Raw genomic sequence first — 21,594 nt, 5'->3', positions numbered from 1 at the left:
TCACGAAAAATCTTCAGACTTTGCGTCACCGTAGCGGCCACGCCCTTTGGCGAAAAGTTACAATATTCGGTGTGGGGCATAATCAACATCTTAAGGCTTTTCTGACCAATTTTCAAATGGATCCCTTCAACAAGCTCAGCACAGTAGCAAAAAACGTAAAGTATGACATTTATTGTAACCACTAGGTGGCGCTATATTTATAACTGAATTTTATCATATAGATGTTTTCAGGCCGTGACTATTACGTTGCCTGAGAAGTTTGAGATTTTTTGGAGCTTGAACATGGGAGTTATTAAGCATTTGCTCTTTCTGGACAAATGAAATTTTAAAGGCAATATTTGATGCCCCGCCCCCGTCATATAGTATTTCAAAAAGGCAAGATGTTTTGCCCAGTTGTTCTCTCAGGTCTTGAGATGATAAATGCCAAGTTTGAAGTCAATTGGATGAAAAATGTTTGCAAAGGGGGAAAAAGCATGACCACAGTGAATGTGCCAAAATAGGCCAAAATTGGACATAAAAAAATTCATAGCTCACTTCCTGTACATTTTAGCTACATGGTCCCAATAGACTTTTTTTTGCGTCTCGGGGTGCTACACGTGCCTGCCAATTTTTGTTGCTCTAGCTCAAACGTGCCGGGCTTGGTTTTTATTTTTCTACGCTAGGGGGGCTATCGAGTCGCATTGTTATGACGACTTAATAATATCAAATTTTTCTCCGGGCCTGAGGAGTGTGCAAAGTTCGGTGAGTTTTCGTGAATGTTTAGGTACCCAAAATCGCGATCGTTTGCGGAGAATGAAGAAGAAGAAGAAGAAGAAGAAGAAGAAGAAGAAGAACTAGAGCTGCGAGCAGCTATAAAGGGCCCTCGCAGCCCGGGCCACGTTGGGGTCCTTGCACGTTGGGGTACTTGCACGTTGGGGTACTGGCACGTTGGGGTACTGGCATATTGGAAGCAAAATTTCTTTGAAAATGGCATAATAAACGTTTACATGTAGAATATTTTTTTGCCAGTGTGTGTGTCAAGCTCAACGGGTTTTGGTGATTGTTAAGACCTGCAAAAATCAGCGTCCTTTTTTATTTTTAGGCAATGAGTTGCCCTGATTGGTATTTTTTTGTAAAAGTGTATATACACATCATCGCTCGTTGTACTCATTGCACAATGTTACTTTTATTGTCCAAAGGGGCAATCAAAAATGAATAAAACAAAATGGAAACGTACATATGTTTGGATCGGTGTGAAGCCAGTGAAAAATTTGAGTGGTGGAAACTAAAAGAATATTCATAAATGACTTAGTCATCACACTTAGAATGAGTTTAAATTTTTTTGTACAAAATACCGTATGTGGGTTTTTTTTTTTATATAAGCCTCAAGGGCTAGGTGGCGCTGTATTTATAACTGAATGTTGTCATCGAGATACCTTCAGGCCTTGATTATAAGCATACATGTCAAGTGTGGGATTTTTTTTGGAGCATGTACCGTGGAGTTATTAAGCATATCCTTCATTCACGATATTGCTTTTAAAGGCCAAATGTGAAGTAATTTCATAAAATACCATATAGGGTCACAATTGAAGCATTGAAACACTGTCCAACAAATAAAGTATGAAAAAATAATTTATATGTTATATATTTGACGAAATAATCGCTTTTCCGAAGTTCGAGCCTGGCGGGCGACAAACCCGGAAGTGATACGTCACACCGGGAACAGCGATGGCAGCGCTCCATACAGACGCTATACAAAGCCACTCAAACGTCGATTCAGACAGCGATGTCAGCGATAGGTTGAGCGAAAATGAGGAGAACCAAGTTTTTAAAGAGTTGGAGGAAGAGGAGGAGGTTGGCATTTTATACGTTGGACTTTACATGTACGAGCCAAATGCTAATCAGGATGCTGATAATGCGCCCAGACACCTGACATGGAATGGAGACAAGACCCGTCGAAATTACAAGATGGGTAAGATATATATATAGGCAGTGGTATTTTTTTATGATTTGAAGATGCCAGCATTTGCACATAATTTTATATTTTTGTCTGATGACATTTAAAAAAATAAAAAAAATAAATCAGACTATGTTTTTAAAGCAGTTACTCAGTACTTGAGTATTCTTTTCAGCAATTTTTATTTTTTTTACTTGTACTTTAGAGATTTATCAATGACTATTTCTTACTTTTGTACATGATTCCGTCCACGTACTTGTATATTTTGAAACAAATGTTTTCATAAACAGAATTATTGGCTGATTGGTATAGCAATACACTTGTTCAATAACATTTCTGCTCATGGTGTCATCGCTCAGTATTTTACTTTTTTTTTTTTTATATAAATTTCAGGCGTACTTGTGGTAATTGCCAGCAAATGCCTACAGCTGTAGAATGTGTTTGCTGCCATGAAATTCAAGAAGTAGTGACTACGTCTACAAGGAGAGGAACACTTCAATCAGGTACTGGACTGCTTCACTGATCATCCTGGATTCAATGCTGTGTGCCTGAACCCATATGGATTATAGGTGGCATGGATGACCTACAAGCAGCAGTACAAAGGCAAGGCATTTGATGGGCCACAGGATGCCAAGTATAGACATATTGCCGACAGACAATTGGTGCGCTGGTGCTGGAAGTTTCTTGGTCTGGACAACCGTGTTCTGCTCCCAGCATGTTGCAATGTCTTGTATCAGGGCACATTTTCCACCACCAGGAGAAGAGGAGTCAGCTGTATTCAAAGGGTTTCGTGTTTCACAGAGAAATGTTCCAGAAGTGATTTGTACTGGTTGCATCATAATAAGAATAAACAAATGAGGACAACTTAATACAAGGAATATGATTCTTTATTTCCTGAGGAATCTCGTATGGTGCTCAGCAATAACATTTGACTTGTCCGGTCTGTTCACTGCTGCTGTAAGAAATTGTGGCTCGACTACCACATCATTCGGTTTTGTACTTATTTGGAACGTCAATCACTTTCATCGCCTCTGAAAGGCAGTCATTCACATAGTCTACAAAAAAAAAAAAAATTGGGATGATAAATATTTGGGTGACATATGGGTTACACTCAGTAATGCATCTGCCTGGAATTGTTTTTGTTTCATAACTTACCATAAGTTTCATCCACCAATATCTTTCTCAGAGAATAGCCACCACTCTTATATTTGGGATAAACGATGCAGTAGGAGTGTATTCCTTCCTTCGTCACTTTCTGTGGTCTCCCAGCATTTTCATTATAATGCATAGCAGCGAGAATGATTCTGGAATTGAACAAAAATTGCCTTATAAAGAAATTGTCACATTGTGATGAAATAGCTTTATATCTCTAAGTTCTACATTTCATCCTTATGTTCTACTAGTCATGGACAAATCACACTTGAAGAAGCACATTATATATATATATATATATATATATATGTGTATATATATATATATATATATATATATATATATATATATATATATATATATATATATATATATATATATATATATATATATATGTTTTTTTTCGATTCTTTGAGATGGCATTTTTGGTTGAACAGATGCAGTGGAAATTTAATAAATTTCCATTGCACTAGCTGTTATGTTTAAGCCATGAGCACCATCTAGAGGAGCCTCAAAGCAAGTGCTTCATTACGTTACTTTCCCCCCTCATCACCACTATAGTCTCCATTTCATACATATCAAAGTTTTCTTAAACGCACCTGCTTTTCATTCCTTTGTACGAGAAGTTGTACATCTTTGGGGCAAAGTGATTCACCACACTGTGAAAAGCTTACACACCACTGGTCTGTCCGAGGTGAGACATCTTCATGACATCGTTGACAAACATGGTATTTGTCAGGAGTTCCACCACTGCGACATTGACTTCAGTACCTTCAAATGAATTTCATTTCCTTAGTTTGTTATAAATGTTAGTTGGCGTGTGACAGATGTTTGGTTGTTCTACTGATACAAGGTATGACAATATTTATATTTTCAGGTTAAACTAGCAACAACTCTAAGAATAAAAATATAAATAATACCTGGTAAGTACATAGTGACAAAAACAACTCCGCCTAACTTACTTTTATCCACACTATGTGGTGGCATAACTTCATCATCTTGGCTGTTTGAACAGGATTGATCCTGCAATAACTGACCCTCGTAATCAGCCATTTCTTGTTCAGAGGCAGCTGCAGAGGTGATAGCCTCAGCTACGGCTCGCTTCCTTTCTCGGTTAGCTGCTGCTGCACGCTGGGCAGGTGGATTTTGAATCTGCTGCTGGTCTTGTGGAGGCAGGTGAATTGTTGGGACAGCAGTTGTATTGAGCAATAACCTGCAGAAACATAAGGTGACACTAAAAATATTCGTCGCTCATAAAACCTATAAAACCTACCGGCAAAAATAAAAAATAAAAAAAATAAAAAACAACTATCACATTTCATCTAACCCTGCCTTACCAAATATTTAATTATTTAATGACTCATAAAATGCAGTAAGATTGACATATGATTGGAAGTTTTTCAAAAGGACGTGTCATGTTCTTTGATCAACAAAGCAATGCTGCCAACCTATTGAAATTTACTTTCAGAACAATTTGTCTCACTGCCATTATTACTCATCGTTGATATGAATAGCACCGAGACGTTAGCTTTCGGTTCACGTCGCTAGTTTCTACTGTTCATTCCACAACTGTTGGAAGCTCTGCTTTGTCAAAGTCATCAGTGATCTATCCATAAATTCCACGTTTTTTTCTAAATAATTGTAATCATACTTACTTTTTTTGCAAATCCATTATCATAAGCAGAACGGTTGAGGAAGCAGGCATCTTCGAAGTGTTTGTAACAGAGAACACTCCTCGACGATGGCGTGAAATTCATTCGCTTCGTGCGAATGAAAGTTGACCATTTACGTGCCCTGTTATCTTTTGGCCACTCATACAACTTTTCTTTAGCTTGAGAACAATACATCACCACACATCGCCGGGTCATCTTACCGAGTAGCAATGCAAACAATGCAGTTCAATGGCCGACTTCTCTCGCGACTTCCCGGTGTGACGTCATTTCCGAAAATTTCCGAAGATTGTCGAAGAAAAGCATTTTCGTTGTCAAGGGCGCTGCTATGGGTTAAACTAAGAACCTGAAAGGGTTGCGTCAAAAAAAATAACGAAAATATGCTTACAATGGTTTAGCCATTGGTATTACTCAAAAACATGGTTGGCCAACCTTACTTCACATTTGGTCTTTAATGTCCACAGAGGCTATCAAAAATAAATAAAAATATATATATGTTTGGATAAGTCTGATGCCAGTGAACATTTTGAGTGGTGGAAACTAAAAGAATATTCATAAATGACTTAGTTATCACACTTAGAATGAGTTTACATTTTTTGTACAAAATACCGTATGTGGGGTATTTTTTTTTTATGCCTCAAGGGCTAGGTGGCGCTGCATATATAACTGAATGTTGTCATAGAGATAGCTTCAGGCCTTGACGATAAACATACATGTCAAGTTTTGGATTTTTTGGAGCATGTACCGGGGAGTTATTAAGCATATCCTTTTTCAGTGCGAAACACAAATTTTGATGCCCCGCCTTCATCATATAGTATTTCAAAAGGTCAAGATTTTTCCCCCTGTCGTTGGCTCAGGTCTTGACATGGTCCAGGTCAAGTCTTAACTCAGTCAGATGAAACGTGTAGGAGAAGTGGGCAAAAGTCTGCCCCCTGTGAATGTGCAAAAATAGTCAAAAATGGGACATTCAAAAATTCGTAGCCAACTTCCTGTTCATTTTAGCATATGGGTCCAAGAGACTTTTTTGTAGGTCTTGGGCTCCCTCATACACCTAAAAATATTCGTCGTTCTTGCTTAAACGTACAACCGGGGCTGCTTCGTTAAAAACTTCTCGGGGGCGCTATTGAGTCATTATTGTAAAAATAGCACAATCAACAATAAAATATTGCTCATTTTACCAGGCCAGATGTGTGTGCCAAGTTTCATGAGTTTCTGCGCATGTTTAGACCCTCAAAACTGGCGTTTTCTTGGCGAACAGTGCTTAGCCACGCCCACAGCGATTCGCGAAAACTCACAAACTTCGTGTTGTGACATCATGAAGGCCGAAACCCTCATCTGAGCAAATATGAGGTAGGCCCAGTTAACGTGTTTGGAGAAAAACGTAGAAGAAAATTCGTAAGAAAAAAAATTGCCACTAGGTGGCGCTATCAGTAAGATGAAATATAAGTTCGTAGATGTCTTTAGGGCTGGACTCTCATCAAATGTGTGAAATTTTGAGAAGATAGGATCATCTCGGTCAAGTTAATGCAGCTTTTATTGTCACGAAAAATCTTCAGACTTTGCGTCACCGTAGCGGCCACGCCCTTTGGCGAAAAGTTACAACATTCGGTGTTGGGCATGATCAACATCTTAAGGCTTTTCTGAACAACTTTCAACTGGATCCCTTCAACGAGCTCAGCGCAGTAGCTAAAAACGTAAAGTATGACATTTATTGTCACCACTAGGTGGCGCTATATGTATAACTGAATTTTATCATATAGATGTTTTCAGGCCGTGACTATTACGTTGCCTGAGAAGTTTGAGATTTTTTGGAGCTTGAACATGGGAGTTATTAAGCATTTGCTCTTTCTGGACAAATGAAATTTTAAAGACAATATTTGATGCCCCGCCCCCATCATATAGTATTTCGAAAAGGCAAGACTTTTTGCCCAGTTGTTCTCTCAGGTCTTGAGATGATAAATGCCAAGTTTGATGTGAATTGGATGAAAAATGTTTGCAGAGGGGGAAAAAGCATGACCACAATGAATGTGCCAAAATAGGCCAAAATTGGACATAAAAAAATTCATAGCTCATTTCCTGTACATTTTAGCTACATGGTCCCAATAGACTTTTTTGTGCGTCTCGGGGTGCTACACGTGCCTGCCAATTTTCGTTGCTCTAGCTCAAACGTGCCAGGCTTGGTTTTTATTTGTCTACGCTAGGGGGCGCTATAGAGTCGCGTTGTTATGACGACTTCATAATATCAAATTTTTCGCCGGGCCTGAGGAGTGTGCAAGGTTTGGTGAGTTTTCGTGAATGTTTAGGTACTCAAAAATGCGATCGTTTACGGAGAATAATAATAACTAGAGCTGCGAGCAGCTATAAAGGGCCCTCGCAGCCCGGGCCACGTTGGGGTCCTTGCACGTTGGGGTACTTGCACGTTGGGGTACTGGCACGTTGGGGTACTGGCATATTGGAAGCAAAATTTCTTTGAAAATGGCATAATAAACGTTTAAATGTAGAATATTTTTTTGCCAGTGTGTGTGTCAAGCTCAACGGGTTTTGGTGATTGTTAAGACCTGCAAAAATCAGCGTCCTTTTTTATTTTTAGGCAATGAGTTGCCCTGATTGGTATTTTTTTGTCAAAGTGTATATACACATCATCGCTCGTTGTACTCATTGCACAATGTTACTTTTATTGTCCAAAGGGGCAATCAAAAATGAATAAAACAAAATGGAAACGTACATACGTTTGGATCGGTGTGAAGCCAGTGAACAATTTGAGTGGTGGAAACTAAAAGAATATTCATAAATGACTTAGTTATCACACTTAGAATGAGTGTACATTTTTTGTACAAAATACCGTATGTGGGGTATTTTTTTTATTTTTTATATAAGCCTCAAGGGCTAGGTGGCGCTGTATTTATAACTGAATGTTGTCATAGAGATACCTTCAGGCCTTGATTATAAGCATACATGTCAAGTGTGGGATTTTTTTTGTGGAGCATGTACCGTGGAGTTATTAAGCATATCCTTCATTCACGATATTGCTTTTAATGTCCATAGAGGCTATCAAAAATAAATAAAAATATATATATGTTTGGATAAGTCTGATGCCAGTGAACATTTTGAGTGGTGGAAACTAAAAAAATATTCATAAATGACTTAGTTATCACACTTAGAATGAGTGTACATTTTTTGTACAAAATACCGTATGTGGGGTATTTTTTTTTCATGCCTCAAGGGCTAGGTGGCGCTGCATATATAACTGAATGTTGTCATAGAGATAACTTCAGGCCTTGACGATAAACATACATGTCAAGTTTGGGATTTTTTGGAGCATGTACCGGGGAGTTATCAAGCATATCCTTTTTCATTGTGAAACACAAATTTTGATGCCCCGCCCTCATCATATAGTATTTCGAAAAGTCAAAATTTTTCCCCCTGTCGTTGGCTCAGGTCTTGACATGGTCCAGGCCAAGTCTTAACTCAGTCGGATGAAACGTGTAGGAGAAGTGGGCAAAAGTCTGCCCCCTGTGAATGTGCAAAAATCGTCAAAAATGGGACATTCAAAAATTCGTAGCTCACTTCCTGTTCATTTTAGCATATGGGTACAAGAGACGTTTTTGTAGGTCTTGGGCTCCCTCATACACCTAAAAATATTCGGCGTTTTTGCTTAAACGTACAACCGGGGCTGCTTCGTTAAAAATTTCGAGGGGGCGCTATTGAGTCATTTTTGTAAAAATAGCACAATCAACAATAAAATATTGCTCATTTTACCAGGCCAGATGTGTGTGCCAAGTTTCAGGAGTTTCTGTGCATGTTTAGACCCTCAAAACTGGCGTTGTTTTCTTGGCGAACAGCGCTTAGCCACGCCTACAGCAATTCGCGAAAACTCACAAACTTCGTGTTGTGACATCATGAAGGCCGAAACCCTCCTCTGAGCAAATATGAGGTAGGTCCAGTTAACGTGTTTGGAGAAAAACGTAGAAGAAAATTCGTAAGAAAAAAAATTGCCACTAGGTGGCACTATCAGTTAGATGAAATGTAAGTTAGTAGATGTCTTTAGAGCTGGACTCTCATCAAATGTGTGAAATTTTGAGAAGATAGGATCATCTCGGTCAAGTTAATGCAGCTTTTATTTTCACGAAAAATCTTCAGATTTTGCGTCACCGTAGCGGCCACGCCCTTTGATGAAAAGTTACAATATTCGGTGTGGGGCATGATCAACATCTTAAGGCTTTTCTGACCAATTTTCAAATGGATCCCTTCAACAAGCTCAGCACAGTAGCTAAAAACGTAAAGTATGACATTTATTGTAACCACTAGGTGGCGCTATATGTATAACTGAATTTTGTCATATAGATGTTTTCAGGCTGTGACTATTACGTTGCCTGAGAAGTTTGAGATTTTTTGGAGCTTGAACATGGGAGTTATTAAGCATTTGCTCTTTCTGGACAAATGAAATTTTAAAGGCAATATTTGATGCTCCGCCCCCGTCGTATAGTATTTCGAAAAGGCAAGATGTTTTGCCCAGCTGTTCTCTTAGGTCTTGAGATGATAAATGCCAAGTTTGAAGTCAATTGGATGAAAAATGTTTGCAAAGGGGGAAAAAGCATGACCACAATGAATGTGCCAAAATAGGCCAAAATTGGACATTAAAAAATTCATAGCTCACTTCCTGTACATTTTAGCTACATGGTCCCAATAGACGTTTTTGTGCGTCTCGGGATGCTACACGTGCCTGCCAATTTTCGTTGCTCTAGCTCAAACGTGTCGGGCTTGGTTTTTATTTTTCTACGCTAGGGGGCGCTATAGAGCCGCGTTGTTATAACGACTTCATAATATCAAATTTTTCGCCGGACCTGAGGAGTGTGCAAAGTTTGGTGAGTTTTCGTGAATATTTAGGTACCCAAAATCGCGATTGTTTGCGGAGAATAAAGAAGAAGAATAATAATAATAATAATAATAATAATAATAATAATAATAATTTTTACAAAAACAATAGGGACCTCGCAGCGGTCGCTGCTCGGGCCCTAACTAGAGCTGCGAGCAGCTATAAAGGGCCCTCGCAGCCCGGGCCACGTTGGGGTCCTTGCACGTTGGGGTACTTGCACGTTAGGGTACTGGCACGTTGGGGTACAGGCATATTGGAAGCAAAATTTCTTTGAAAATGGCATAATAAACGTTTACATGTAGAATATTTTTTTTGCCAGTGTGTGTCAAGCTCAACGGGTTTTGGTGATTGTTAAGACCTGCAAAAATCAGCGTCCTTTTTTATTTTTAGGCAATGAGTTGCCCTGATTGATATTTTTTGTAAAAGTGTATATACACATCATCGCTCGTTGTACTCATTGCACAATGTTACTTTTATTGTCCAAAGGGGCAATCAAAAATGAATAAAACAAAATGGAAACGTACATACGTTTGGATCGGTGTGAAGCCAGTGAACAATTTGAGTGGTGGAAACTAAAAGAATATTCAGAAATGACTTAGTTATCACACTTAGAATGAGTGTACATTTTTTGTACAAAATACCGTATGTGGGGTATTTTTTTAAATTTTTTTTATATAAGCCTCAACGGCTAGGTGGCGCTGTATTTATAACTGAATGTTGTCATAGAGATACCTTCAGGCCTTGATTATAAGCATACATGTCAAGTGTGGGATTTTTTTTGGAGCATGTACCGTGGAGTTATTAAGCATATCCTTCATTCACGATATTGCTTTTAATGTCCATAGAGGCTATCAAAAATAAATAAAAATATATATATGTTTGGATAAGTCTGATGCCAGTGAACATTTTGAGTGGTGGAAACTAAAAGAATATTCATAAATGACTGAGTTATCACACTTAGAATGAGTTTACATTTTTTGTACAAAATACCGTATGTGGGGTATTTTTTTTTCATGCCTCAAGGGCTAGGTGGCGCTGCATATATAACTGAATGTTGTCATAGAGATAATTTCAGGCCTTGACGATAAACATACATGTCAAGTTTGGGATTTTTTGGAGCATGTACCGGGGAGTTATCAAGCATATCCTTTTTCATTGCGAAACACAAATTTTGATGCCACGCCCTCATCATATAGTATTTCGAAAAGTCAAGATTTTCCCCCCTGTCGTTGGCTCAGGTCTTGACATTGTCCAGGTCAAGTCTTAACTCAGTCGGATGAAACGTGGAGAAGAAGTGGGCAAAAGTATGCCCCCTGTAAATGTGCAAAAATCATCAAAAATGGGACATTCAAAAATGCGTAGCTCACTTCCTGTTCATTTTAGCATATGGGTCCAAGAGACTTTTATGTAGGTCTTGGGCTCCCTCATACACCTAAAATTTTTTGTAGATCTTGCTTAAACGTACAACCGGGGCTGCTTCATTAAAAACTTCTAGGGGGCGCTATTGAGTCATTTTTGTAAAAATCGCACAATCAACAATAAAATATTGCTCATTTTACCAGGCCAGATGTGTGTGCCAAGTTTCATGAGTTTCTGTGCATGTTTAGACCCTCAAAACTGGCGTTGTTTTCTTGGCGAACAGCGCTTAGCCACACCCACAGCAATTCGCGAAAACTCACAAACTTCGTGTTGTGACATCATGAAGGCCGAAACCCTCATCTGAGCAAATATGAGGTAGGTCCAGTTAACGTGTTTGGAGAAAAACGTAGAAAAAAATTCGTAAGAAAAAAAATTGCCACTATGTGGCGCTATCAGTTAGATGAAATATAAGTCAGTAGATGTCTTTAGGGCTGGACTCTCATCAAATGTGTGAAATTTTGAGAAGATAGGATCATCTCGGTCAAGTTAATGCAGCTTTTATTTTCACGAAAAATCTTCAGACTTTGCGTCACCGTAGCGGCCACGCCCTTTGGCGAAAAGTTACAATATTCGGTGTGGGGCATGATCAACATCTTAAGGCTTTTCTGACCAATTTTCAAATGGATCCCTTCAACAAGCTCAGCACAGTAGCTAAAAACGTAAAGTATGACATTTATTGTAACCACTAGGTGGCGCTATATGTATAACTGAATTTTATCATATAGATGTTTTCAGGCCGTGACTATTACGTTGCCTGAGAAGTTTGAGATTTTTTGGAGCTTGAACATGGGAGTTATTAAGCATTTGCTCTTTCTGGACAAATGAAATTTTAAAGGCAATATTTGATGCCCCGCCCCCATCATATAGTATTTCGAAAAGGCAAGACTTTTTGCCCAGTTGTTCTCTCACGTCTTGAGATGATAAATGCCAAGTTTGAAGTTAATTGGATGAAAAATGTTTGCAGAGGGGGAAAAAGCATGACCACAGTGAATGTGCCAAAATAGGCCAAAATTGGACATTAAAAAATTCATAGCTCATTTCCTGTACATTTTAGCTACATGGTCCCAATAGACTTTTTTGTGCATCTCGGGGTGCTACACGTGCCTGCCAATTTCCGTTGCTCCAGCTCAAACGTGCCGGGCTTGGCTTTTATTTTTCTACGCTAGGGGGCGCTATAGAGTCGCGTTGTTATGACGACTTCATAATATCAAATTTTTCGCCGGGCCTGAGGAGTGTGCAAAGTTCGGTGAGTTTTCGTGAATGTTTAGGTACCCAAAATCGGGATCGTTTGCGGAGAATAAAGAAGAAGAAGAAGAAGAACTAGAGCTGCGAGCAGCTATAAAGGGCCCTCGCAGCCCGGGCCACGTTGGGGTACTTGCACGTTGGGGTACTTGCACGTTGGGGTACTGGCACGTTGGGGTACTGGCAAGTTTAGGTACGGCACATTGGAAGCAGAATTTCTTTGAAAATGGCATGATAAACCTTGACATGTGGATTTTTTTTTTTTTTGTAAAAATACCGTTAAGTTGGTGTATTTTTTTTTATGCCTCTAGGGCTAGGTGGCGCTGTATATATAATGGAATGTTGTCATAGGGATACCTTCAAGCCTTGACTCTAAACATACATGTCAAGTGTGGGATTTTTTTGGAGCATGTACCGTGGAGTTATTAAGCATATCCTTCATTCACGATATTGCTTTTAATGTCCATTAGAGGCTATCAAAAATAAATTAAAAAAAAGTACATGTTTGGATAAGTCTAATGCCAGTGAACATTTTGAGTGGTGGAAAGTAAAAGAATATTCATAAATGACTTAGTTATCACACTTAGAATGAGTTTACATTTTTTGTACAAAATACCGTATGTGGGGTATTTTTTTGTTTTGCCTCAAGGGCGAGGTGGCGCTGCATATATAACTGAATGTTGTCATAGAGATACCTTCAGGCCTTGACGATAAACATACATGTCAAGTTTGGGATTTTTTGGAGCATGTATCGGGGAGTTATTAAGCATATCCTTTTTCAGTGCGAAACACAAATTTTGATGCCCCGCGCTCATCATATAGTATTTCCAAAAGTCAAGATTTTTCCGTCTGTTGTTGGCTCAGGTCTTGGCATGGTCCAGGTCAAGTCATAAGTCAGTCGGATAAAACATGTAGGAGAAGTGGGCAAAAGTATGCCCCCTGAAAATGTGCAAAAATCGTCAAAAATGGGACATTCAAAAATTCGTACCTCACTTCCTGTTCATTTTAGCATATGGGTCCAAGAGACTTTTTTGTAGGTCTTTGGCTCCCTCATACACGTAAAAATTTTCGTAGATCTTGCTTAAACGTAGAATCGGGGCTGCTTCGTTAAAAATTTCTAGGGGGCGCTATTGAGTCATTTTTGTAAAAATAGTACAATCAACAATAAAATATTGTTCATTTTACCAGGCCAGATGTGTGTGCCAAGTTTCATGAGTTTCTGCGCATGTTTAGACCCTCAAAACTGGCGTTGTTTTCTTGGCGAACAGTGCTTAGCCACGCCCACAGCGATTCGCGAAAACTCACAAACTTCGTGTTGTGACATCATGAAGGCCGAAACCCTCATCTGAGCAAATATGAGGTTGGTCCAGTTAACGTGTTTGGAGAAAAATGTACAAGAAAATTCGTAAGAAAAAAAATTGCCACTAGGTGGCGCTATCAGTAAGATGAAATATACGTTCGTAGATGTCTTAAGGGCTGGACTCTCATCAAATATGTGAAATTTTGAGAAGATAGGATCATCTCGGTCAAGTTCATGCAGCTTTTATTGTCACGAAAAATTTTCGGACTTTGCGTCACCGTAGCGGCCACGCCCTTTGGCGAAAAGTTACAATATTCGGTGTGGGGCATGATCAACATCTTAAGGCTTTTCTGACCAATTTTCAACTGGATCCCTTCAACGAGCTCGGCACAGTAGCTAAAAACGTAAAGTATGACATTTATTGTTACCACTAGGTGGCGCTATATGTATAACTGAATTTTATCATATAGATGCTTTCAGGCCGTGACTATTACGTTGCCTGAGAAGTTTGAGATTTTTTGGAGCTTGAACATGGGAGTTATCACACTTAGAATGAGTTGACATTTTTTGTACAAAATACCGTATGTGGGGTATTTTTTTTTCACGCATGAAGGGCTAGGTGGCACTGCATATATAACTGAATTTTGTCATAGAGATACCTTCAGGCTTTGACTATAAACATACATGTCAAGTTTGGGATTTTTTGGAGCATGTACCGGGGAGTTATTAAGCATATCCTTTTTCAGTGCGAAACACAAAATTTGATGCCCCGCCCTCATCATATAGTATTTCCAAAAGTCAAGATTTTTCTGCCTGTAGTTGGCTCAGGTCTTGACATGGTCCAGGTCAAGTCTAAAGTCAGTCGGATGAAATGTGTAGGAGAAGTGGGCAAAAGTATGCCCCCTGAAAATGTGCAAAAATCGTCAAAAATGGGACATTCAAAAATTCATAGCTCACTTCCTGTTCATTTTAGCACATGGGTCCAAGAGACTTTTTTGTAGGTCTTGGACTCCCTCATACACCTAAAAATTTTCGTAGATCTTGCTTAAACGTACAATCGGGGCTGCTTCGTTAAAAATTTCTAGGGGGCGCTATTGAGTCATTTTTGTAAAAATAGGACAATACATGATAAAATATTGCTCATTTTGCCAGGCCAGATGTGTGTGCCAAGTTTCATGAGTTTCTGCGCATGTTTAGACCATCAAAACTAGCGTTGTTTTCTTGGCGAACAGTGCTTAGCCACGCCCACAGCGATTCGCGAAAACTCACAAACTTCGTGTTGTGACATCATGAAGGCCGAAACCCCCATCTGAGCAAATATGAGGTTGGTCCAGTTAACGTGTTTGGAGAAAAATGTACAAGAAAATTCGTAAGAAAAAAAATTGCCACTAGGTGGCGCTATCAGTTAGATGAAATATAAGTTCGTAGATGTCTTTAGGGCTGGACTCTCATCAAATGTGTGAAATTTTGAGAAGATAGGATCATCTCGGTCAAGTTCATGCAGCTTTTATTGTCACGAAAAATCTTCAGACTTTGCGTCACCGTAGCGGCCACGCCCTTTGGCGAAAAGTTACAATATTCGGTGTGGGGCATCATCAACATCTTAAGGCTTTTCTGACCAATTTTCAACTGGATCCCTTCAACGAGCTCAGCACAGTAGCTAAAAACGTAAAGTATGACATTTATTGTAACCACTAGGTGGCGCTATATGTATAACTGAATTTTTTCATATAGGTGTTTTCAGGCCGTGACTATTACGTTGCCTGAGAAGTTTGAGATTTTTTGGAGCTTGTACATGGGAGTTATTCAGCATTTGCTCTTTCTGGACAAATGAAATTTTAAAGGCAATATTTGATGCCCCGCCCCCGTCATATAGTATTTCGAAAACGCAAGATTTTTTGCCTAGTTTTTCTCTTAAGTCTTGAGATGATAAATGCCAAGTTTAAAGTCAATGGGATGAAAAATGTTTGCAGAGGGGGAAAAAGCATGACCACAGTGAATGTGCCAAAATAGGCCAAAATTGGACATAAAAAAATTCATAGCTCATTTCCTGTACATTTTAGCTACATGGTCCCAATAAACTTTTTTGTGCGTCTCGGGGTGCTACACGTGCCTGCCAATTTTCGTTGCTCTAGCTCAAACGTGCCAGGCTTGGTTTTTATTTTTCTACGCTAGGGGGCGCTATAGAGTCGCGTTGTTATGACGACTTCATAATATCAAATTTTTCGCCGGGCCTGAGGAGTGTGCAAAGTTTGGTGAGTTTTCGTGAATGTTTAGGTACTCAAAAATGCGATCGTTTACGGAGAAGAAGAAGAAGAAGAAGAATAATAATAACTAGAGCTGCGAGCAGCTATAAAGGGCCCTCGCAGCCCGGGCCACGTTGGGGTCCTTGCACGTTGGGGTACTGGCACGTTGGGGTACTGGCATATTGGAAGCAAAATTTCTTTGAAAATGGCATAATAAACGTTTACATGTAGAATATTTTTTTTGCCAGTGTCTGTCAAGCTCAACGGATTTTGGTGATTGTTAAGACCTGCAAAAATCAGCGTCCTTATTTATTTTTAGGCAATGAGTTGCCCTGATTGGTATTTTTTTGTAAAAGTGTATATACACATCATCGCTCGTTGTACTCATTGCACAATGTTTACTTTTATTGTCCAAAGGGGCAATCAAAAATGAATAAAACAAAATGGAAACGTACATACGTTTGGATCGGTGTGAAGCCAGTGAACAATTTGAGTGGTGGAAACTAAAAGAATATTCATAAATGACTTAGTTATCACACTTAGAATGAGTGTACATTTTTTGTACAAAATACCGTATGTGGGGTATTTTTTTAATTTTTTTTATATAAGCCTCAACGGCTAGGTGGCGCTGTATTTATAACTGAATGTTGTCATAGAGATACCTTCAGGCCTTGATTATAAGCATACATGTCAAGTGTGGGATTTTTTTTGTAGCATGTACCGTGGAGTTATTAAGCATATCCTTCATTCACGATATTGCTTTTAATGTCCATAGAGGCTATCAAAAATAAATAAAAATATATATATGTTTGGATAAGTCTGATGCCAGTGAACATTTTGAGTGGTGGAAACTAAAAGAATATTCATAAATGACTTAGTTATCACACTTAGAATGAGTTTACAATTTTTGTACAAAATACCGTAAGTGGGGTATTTTTTTTTCATGCCTCAAGGGCTAGGTGGCGCTGCATATATAACTGAATGTTGTCATAGAGATAACTTCAGGCCTTGACGATAAACATACATGTCAAGTTTGGGATTTTTTGGAGCATGTACCGGGGAGTTATCAAGCATATCCTTTTTCATTGCGAAACACAAATTTTGATGCCCCGCCCTCATTATATAGTATTTCGAAAAGTCAAAATTTTTCCCCCTGTCGTTGGCTCAGGTCTTGACATGGTCCAGGCCAAGTCTTAACTCAGTCGGATGAAACGTGTAGGAGAGGTGGGCAAAAGTCTGCCCCCTGTGAATGTGCAAAAATCGTCAAAAATGGGACATTCAAAAATTCGTAGCTCACTTCCTGTTCATTTTAGCATATGGGTACAAGAGACTTTTTTTGTAGGTCTTGGGCTCCCTCATACACCTGAAAATATTCGTCGTTCTTGCTTAAACGTACAACCGGGGCTGCTTCGTTAAAAATTTCGAGGGGGCGCTATTGAGTCATTTTTGTAAAAATAGCACAATCAACAATAAAATATTGCTCATTTTACCAGGCCAGATGTGTGTGCCAAGTTTCAGGAGTTTCTGTGCATGTTTAGACCCTCAAAACTGGCGTTGTTTTCTTGGCGAACAGCGCTTAGCCACGCCCACAGCAATTCGCGAAAACTCACAAACTTCGTGTTGTGACATCATGAAGGCCGAAACCCTCATCTGAGCAAATATGAGGTCGGTCCAGTTAACGTGTTTGGAGAAAAACGTAGAAGAAAATTCGTAAGAAAAAAAATTGCCACTAGGTGGCGCTATCAGTTAGATGAAATGTAAGTTAGTAGATGTCTTTAGAGCTGGACTCTCATCAAATGTGTGAAATTTTGAGAAGATAGGATCATCTCGGTCAAGTTAATGCAGCTTTTATTGTCACGAAAAATCTTCAGATTTTGCGTCACCGTAGCGGCCACGCCCTTTGGCGAAAAGTTACAATATTCGGTGTGGGGCATCATCAACATCTTAAAGCTTTTCTGACCAATTTTCAACTGGATCCCTTCAACGAGCTCAGCACAGTAGCTAAAAACGTAAAGTATGACATTTATTGTAACCACTAGGTGGCGCTATATGTACAACTGAATTTTGTCATATAGATGTTTTCAGGCCGTGACTATTACGTTGCCTGAGAAGTTTGAGATTTTTTGGAGCTTGTACATGGGAGTTATTCAGCATTTGCTCTTTCTGGACAAATGAAATTTTAAAGGCAATATTTGATGCCCCGCCCCCGTCATATAGTATTTCGAAAAGGCAAGACTTTTTGCCCAGCTGTTCTCTTAGGTCTTGAGATGATAAATACCAAGTTTGAAGTCAATGGGATGAAAAATGTTTGCATAGGGGATAAAAGCATGACCACAGTGAATGTGCCAAAATAGGCCAAAATTGGACATTAAAAAATTCATAGCTCACTTCCTGTACATTTTAGCTACATGGTCCCAATAGACTTTTTTGTGCGTCTCGGGGTGCTACACGTGCCTGCCAGTTTTTGTTGCTCTAGCTCAAACGTGCCGGGCTTGGTTTTTATTTTTCTACGCTAGGGGGCGCTATCGAGTCGCATTGTTATGACGACTTAATAATATCAAATTTTTCGCCGGGCCTGAGGAGTGTGCAAAGTTCGGTGAGTTTTCGTGAATGTTTAGGTACCCAAAATCGCGATCGTTTGCGGAGAATAAAGAAGAAGAAGAAGAAGAAGAATAATAATAATAATAATAATAATAATAATTTTTACAAAAACAATAGGGACCTCGCAGCGGTCGCTGCTCGGGCCCTAATAATAATAATTCGAACGAAAAACAATAGGGACCTCGCAGCGGTCGCTGCTCGGGCCCTAACTAGAGCTGCGAGCAGCTATAAAGGGCCCTCGCAGCCCGGGCCACGTTGGGGTCCTTGCACGTTGGGGTACTTGCACGTTGGGGTACTGGCACATTGGGGTACTGGCATATTGGAAGCAAAATTTCTTTGAAAATGGCATAATAAACGTTTACATGTAGAATATTTTTTTGCCAGTGTGTGTATCAAGCTCAACGGGTTTTGGTGATTGTTAAGACCTGCAAAAATCAGCGTCCTTTTTTATTTTTAGGCAATGAGTTGCCCTGATTGGTATTTTTTTGTAAAAGTGTATATACACATCATCGCTTGTTGTACTCATTTAACAATGTTACTTTTATTGTCCAAAGGGGCAATCAAAAATGAATGAAACAAAATGGAAACGTACATACGTTTGGATCGGTGTGAAGCCAGTGAACAATTTGAGTGGTGGAAACTAAAAGAATATTCATAAATGACTTAGTTATCACACTTAGAATGAGTGTACATTTTTTGTACAAAATACCGTAAGTGGGTTTTTTTTTGTTTTTTTTTATATAAGCCTCAAGGGCTAGGTGGCGCTGTATTTATAACTGAATGTTGTCATAGAGATACCTTCAGGCCTTGATTATAAGCATACATGTCAAGTGTGGGATTTTTTTTGGAGCATGTACCGTGGAGTTATTAAGCATATCCTTCATTCACGATATTGCTTTTAATGTCCATAGAGGCTATCAAAAATAAATAAAAATATCTATATGTTTGGATAAGTCTGATGCCAGTGAACATTTTGAGTGGTGGAAACTAAAAGAATATTCATAAATGACTTCGTTATCACACTTAGAATGAGTTTACATTTTTTATACAAAATACCGTATGTGGGGTATTTTTTTTTTATGCCTCAAGGGCTAGGTGGCGCTGCATATATAACTGAATGTTGTCATAGAGATAGCTTCAGGCCTTGACGATAAACATACATGTCAAGTTTGGGATTTTTTGGAGCATGTACCGGGGAGTTATTATGCATATCCTTTTTCAGTGCAAAACACAAATTTTGATGCCCCGCCTTCATCATATAGTATTTCGAAAGGTCAAGATTTTTCCCCCTGTCGTTGGCTCAGGTCTTGACATGGTCCAGGTCAAGTCTTAACTCAGTCAGATGAAACGTGTAGTAGAAGTGGGCAAAAGTCTGCCCCCTGTGAATGTGCAAAAATCGTCAAAAATGGGACATTCAAAAATTCGTAGCTCACTTCCTGTTCATTTTAGCATATGGGTCCAAGAGACTTTTTTGTAGGTCTTGGGCTCCCTCATACACCTAAAAATATTCGTCGTTCTTGCTTAAACGTACAACCGGGGCTGCTTTGTTAAAAATTCTAGGGGGCGCTATTGAGTCATTTTTGTAAAAATAGCACAATCAACAATAAAATATTGCTCATTTTACCAGGCCAGATGTGTGTGCCAAGTTTCATGAGTTTCTGTGCATGTTTAGACCCTCAAAACTGGCGTTGTTTTCTTGGCGAACAGCGCTTAGCCACACCCACAGCAATTCGCGAAAACTCACAAACTTCGTGTTGTGACATCATGAAGGCCGAAACCCTCATCTGAGCAAATATGAGGTAGGTCCAGTTAACGTGTTTGGAGAAAAACGTAGAAGAAAATTCATAAGAAAAAAAATTGCCACTAGGTGGCGCTATCAGTTAGATGAAATATAAGCCAGTAGATGTCTTTAGGGCTGGACTCTCATCAAATGTGTGAAATTTTGAGAAGATAGGATCATCTCGGTCAAGATAACTCAGCTTTTATTTTCACGAAAAATCTTCAGACTTTGCGTCACCGTAGCGGCCACGCCCTTTGGTGAAAAGTTACAATATTCAGTGTGGGGCATGATCAACATCTTAAGGCTTTTCTGACCAATTTTCAAATGGATCCCTTCAACAAGCTCAGCACAGTAGCTAAAAACGTAAAGTATGACATTTATTGTAACCACTAGGTGGCGCTATATGTATAACTGAATTTTATCATATAGATGTTTTCAGGCCGTGACTATTACGTTGCCTGAGAAGTTTGAGATTTTTGGGAGCTTGAACATGGGAGTTATTAAGCATTTGCTCTTTCTGGACAAATGAAATTTTAAAGGCAATATTTGATGCCCCGCCCCCGTCATATAGTATTTCGAAAAGGCAAGATTTTTTCCCCAGTTGTTCTCTCAGGTCTTGAGATGATAAATGCCAAGTTTGAAGTCAATTGGATGAAAAATGTTTGCAAAGGGGGAAAAAGCATGACCACAGTGAATGTGCCAAAATAGGCCAAAATTGGACATTAAAAAATTCATAGCTCACTTCCTGTACATTTTAGCTACATGGTCCCAATAGACTTTTTTGTGCGTCTCGGGGTGCTACACGTGCCTGCCAATTTTCGTTGCTCTAGCTCAAACATGCCGGGCTTGGTTTTTATTTTTCTATGCTAGGGGGCGCTATAGAGTCGCGTTGTTATGACGACTTAATAATATCAAATTTTTCGCCGGGCCTGAGGAGTGTGCAAAGTTTGGTGAGTTTTCGTAAATGTTTAGGTACCCAAAATCGTGATCGTTTACGGAGAAGAAGAATAATAATAATAATAATAATAATAATCCGATCGAAAAACAATAGGGACCTCGCAGCGGTAGCTGCTCGGGCCCTAACTAGAGCTGCGAGCAGCTATAAAGGGCCCTCGCAGCCCGGGCCACGTTGGAGTCCTTGCACGTTGGGGTACTTGCACGTTAGGGTACTGGCACGTTGGGGTACTGGCACGTTGGGGTACTGGCATATTGGAAGCAAAATTTCTTTGAAAATGGCATAATAAACGTTTACATGTAGAATATTTTTTTTGCCAGTGTGTGTCAAGCTCAACGGGTTTTGGTGATTGTTAAGACCTGCAAAAATCAGCGTCCTTTTTTATTTTTAGGCAATGAGTTGCCCTGATTGATATTT

The 21,594-nt window shown here is 39.3% G+C and overlaps 1 protein-coding gene and 2 long non-coding RNA genes across 8 annotated transcripts in view; 1 reads left to right on the top strand and 2 right to left on the bottom strand.

Annotated features, from left to right (window-relative positions):
* The window catches only part of fbxw2 (F-box and WD repeat domain containing 2), a 461,765-nt gene that overhangs the window by 100,795 nt on the left and 339,376 nt on the right, over nucleotides 1-21,594 (bottom strand). The window lies entirely within an intron of this gene.
* Nucleotides 1,503-2,724, top strand: LOC144002396 (uncharacterized). Its single transcript, XR_013278729.1, has 3 exons — nucleotides 1,503-1,951; nucleotides 2,330-2,439; nucleotides 2,506-2,724. It is a non-coding gene; the product is annotated as an uncharacterized LOC144002396 (long non-coding RNA).
* Nucleotides 2,806-5,159, bottom strand: LOC144002394 (uncharacterized). 2 transcript variants are annotated; one of them, XR_013278727.1, is made up of 5 exons: nucleotides 4,744-5,159; nucleotides 4,051-4,301; nucleotides 3,688-3,859; nucleotides 3,092-3,240; nucleotides 2,806-2,991 (listed from the first exon to the last, which is right to left on the bottom strand). It is a non-coding gene; the product is annotated as an uncharacterized LOC144002394 (long non-coding RNA). The 2 variants fall into 2 exon arrangements; XR_013278728.1 differs by having other exon boundaries at nucleotides 4,962-5,159.

This window comes from Festucalex cinctus, chromosome 15, assembly GCF_051991245.1.
Source record: "Festucalex cinctus isolate MCC-2025b chromosome 15, RoL_Fcin_1.0, whole genome shotgun sequence".
Taxonomy (NCBI): Eukaryota; Metazoa; Chordata; class Actinopteri; order Syngnathiformes; family Syngnathidae; genus Festucalex; species Festucalex cinctus.
Note: the sequence above shows the minus strand (reverse complement) of the source record. Positions and strands in the feature narration are given on the sequence as shown.